The sequence below is a fragment of the Arachis ipaensis genome, chromosome B10, assembly GCF_000816755.2.
Source record: "Arachis ipaensis cultivar K30076 chromosome B10, Araip1.1, whole genome shotgun sequence".
Classification (NCBI taxonomy): Eukaryota; Viridiplantae; Streptophyta; class Magnoliopsida; order Fabales; family Fabaceae; genus Arachis; species Arachis ipaensis.
This window is the reverse complement of record NC_029794.2, coordinates 10,157,486-10,161,769: the sequence shown is the minus strand read 5'-3', so window position 1 is coordinate 10,161,769 and position 4,284 is coordinate 10,157,486.

Sequence of the window (4,284 nt, the reverse complement as noted above, 5' to 3'; positions counted from 1 at the left end):
TGATTATAATTTTGACAAAATTATAAGAACCAATAGAATAATTAAATTTAAAATAAATCATTACAACACTTAATTTTGATAAAGTAGCTACGACATATTCAGTCACATAAATTAGGGTGTTGTAAACAAAAATGAAAATAACAAATTAGAAAGATAATTGGTTAATTAATTAACTGATCTTCTGAATATTCTTTGCTAGCTCCCAAAATTTAACTTTGAGGAAACAAATTTTATTGAAAGAAAACGATAAATTCAAATAAACGAAAAAGTGTACCTTTTAAATCTTTACGTTAAAGAAAAAAAATGAAAAATATTAAAATGAGAAAAGCAATTAAAAGGTAAATAGAAAAGAAAAGGCAACTAACCAAAAAGTAAAAAGTTGAATCAGGATTTCATCATAGGAGAGACAAAAAGGTGAGGCAAAGAATAATCCTAAATTTATTTGTAGACACACAAAAAATATTTAAAATCTATAATAAAAGCAGTGTAATTCTTTATTGTAAATATAATATATTTAAAGATAATACATTAAATTTGGGCCATCCAAAAAAAAAAAATTGCATCTGATATTAGAGTTCACGATATCTTCAACTTTATGTAACTGGAAAGTACTTAGAAACGCAAATATATTAGGTAGTGGAATTTTGCCGCAAATTATTTTTTATATTGGGGGTGGAAATGATGTTTTTTAGGATTATGGATAATAAAAGTGTTATTCTCAAACGTAGAATTTTTTTTATTTAAAATGTGGAAATCGGACCTTTCGATTTGTTTGGAAATAAAAATCGAACCATCCGATTTATAAAGAACAAAAAGTTGGACCCTCCGATTTGTAAATTTTTAAAAAAAAAATCATAATAAACAAATCAGACTCTCTGATTTGATATTTAAAAAAATTTAAAAATCAAGTTACAAAATAATCGGTAGGTCCGATTACTGATTCCCGTATTAAAATAAAACACATGCACACACCAACAGAATTGAATAGCACACATTTATCTTCTATAATAAAAATTTTTAGCCGAATTTTGCTATGATATATTAGGTAGTGTTTGTTTTTAAAAATTAGAATTAAGATTGAGCAATTGAAATCTAATATTATATTTGAAATTAGTCTCATTAGAAATATAAAATTTTGATTTTTTTAGTATCTCTAAAAAGTAGAAACGTCCAATACATTTTACACCAAACATAATAAAAAAACTTAATTTCAATCTCTTTTTTAAAAGTAGCCTTACAATCATATGATTTATATATTGCCTTTGTTTTAAAGTATAAAAAAATTATAAAGTATACATATAAAGTAAGATGATATGATGAGTACAGATGGAGGGATTGGAATTGGAATTGGGCATGTTTGATATTATTCCTTAAGATTCTCCAACATATATAACACTTTTGTTGGAGCTGCACTTATTTTCAGATATCCATCAAGTCAAAGTTAGGTCAACAAGTCCATAGGCTATGCCACTATGAATGGTAAACATTAAAAGTGTCTGCCTTCATCAATATATAATGTCATGGAATTAAGTATAAGGTGTCTGTGGGTGGGTGGATGAATGTGGATGCTATCCTAGGGTTGGCTACTTCAACCAATTTTTCTTCCTTTAATTTCCATTTAATTTGCATCATAGAAAATCTTTTTTCCTTGCACCTTCCTTGAGCAATAATTTTGTCTTAGGAGTGTTGGTAGTGTTGTTTAATTTGGCTTATTGATTTAGGAGAAATTTTTATGTGTTCTGAGAGTAAATCAAGTCATTTGTTCTATTTCTATATCATTAAATAATAATAATAATCATGGTTATAGTATTTTTATAGCATTTTTAACATTTAAATTGAAAACAAAAATAATAAATCTTTAGATTAAAATAAGGAATTCAAAAACACTAACCAACTCTTCCTTTTTTATATACAAAAAAATTATTTATTAGTGACAAATATTTAGGGCTGCACATGGATCGGATCTGATCGGATATAGCCTAAAATTCTATCCGATCCGCACTGCACTCATCGGATCGGATCGGATACGATATCCACATTTTTTCAGGTTAGATCCGATCTGATTTGATCAGAAAATTTATTTTTTACCTGTTTAAGCCTATTTACTTCTAAAATATTATCGATAAAAGTTCTCTTAAATAACAAAAACAAAATAATAACACAAGATTTAAGTTTAATTATTCTAAGTTGAAGTACAACATAAAAAATTAAAAACAAGATCGTAAAATTCATAAAATAACACACTAAAATTCAGATCACATTAGAGTTTACTTTCTTAAAGTATGCTATTTATATGAAATGTGCGGCTATGCGGATTTGCGGATCGGATCCGCGGATATCACTGCCAAATCCGCAATTCGATCCTATCATAGTACGGATCGGATCTGATTCGATCCGATGACTCTGTAGATCGGATAATATCCGCAAAATTCGAATCGAATGCAGATAATTACCGCGAATATACGGATATTATCCGATTTATGTGCAGCCCTACAAATATTTTTTACCTTGTATTTGACTTAATACATTACTACCCAAATAAATATCCTTTTTTTAACCCTAAAAATAATGACCCTTATAGTTTTCCTTTTTACACTAAAAGTGATGATCTTCTGACATTTTTCCAATTTGTATTGCTAATATGTCATCAAACAATAAATGACATTGAGTAAGTAACTTAATTTATTCTTAAAACATATAAAAATTTCTCTTGACTTTAGAATGAAGTGGAATTTTGTTAAAATTGTCATATATATTTCATGCTCAATGTTTGTTTCTTCGTTAAAATCATTAGCAACTAGGAGAACTGTATATCCACGCACCCTTACCATTTTAAATACGATCAATAAATAAATACGGTTTATCCATCATAACTTAATCTACAGCATTTACAAGAAACTATATGTAATAATAGCAATCTTACTTTTAAATATATATACTGCAATATAAATTAAGTTTATAGGTATCAAAGTTTTGTGTGTAACATATACCCCAATATAAATCTCCATTTTAATTTATGTTTAAAAAGCAGTCTAATTCACAAAGTATTTTCCGTTAACACGAATTCAAGAAAATGATCACACCTAAAAAAGTATAATATAAACAATCTAATTTAATAATTATATTAGTAACTAATTTTGCAACTTAAATATGTGACCTTGATATCACAATTATGAAAGTAATTCAATTGTTGCTCTAAATCTCTACTCCACATTCTATACAGAAGAATGGAAAAAAATAAAAATAATAACGATAAGACAATAACAGGACTAACTAAAAATGTGGCCAGTTAGTAGGGATGGATCTAAAAATTTAATAATGAAGGAATCAAAAATTAAAATATTGTATAATCAAATATAATATCATATATATAATTATGTCATAAAATTATAATTAATTTTTTAATTAAAAAATTAATAAATACTTGTCAAATAAAAGAATTATCTCAGTTTTTATAATTTTTTTCATAAAATAAATGTAAAAAAATTTTTAAATCAAATAAAAAATACAAATAATATAAATGTATGTAGAGAAATTTAAATTTTAATACATGATGAATAATAACTCTTTTTATTATTACTATACTATTAATTTTTATTCTATATAATGCATCTAGTATAATCTCATATGAGTTTAAAATTTATTGGGAGGAAGCCATTACTTGTCCCCTTAAGTCTGTCCCTGCCGGTTAACATAATCGTGAACCATTTTTACATATAAGAAAGTTTTAGAATCAGCACTTGTATTAAAATCTAGTCAGTATTTTAATTATTAAAAAAATATATAATTTCACATTATTAGATTTAATCTCATATTATTAAAAATATTAGCTAATATTACATAAATTTTGTTGTAAACATGATTATAATTTATAAATTGATAAACTTGGCATGCAGACATGACGAATTTGATATGAGCTAGCTATATCTAGATATAGTGCACCCGTATGGTGACGTTAGTTTTATAACTATGTGCTAATGAATAATTAAAACATTTTTCTGTTAGGAAATTATTTATTTTTTTAATTTGTTTATGTACAATACATATATTAATTATAATCACAAATCACGCAATTTTAAATGAAATGACTTATATAATGGTGATCTCATTTATTATTATAAATACTAAATTGAATAAGTCATAATTACTTTTAATTTAGAATTAAATGAGAATAAAATCAGATATTATCTTTTGTTCTTTAGATAATTATCTTTTAGATTTTAGATATATTATCTTTTAAATTTTAGATACTATTTTATTTAGATTTTAGAGTTTAATGGGTAC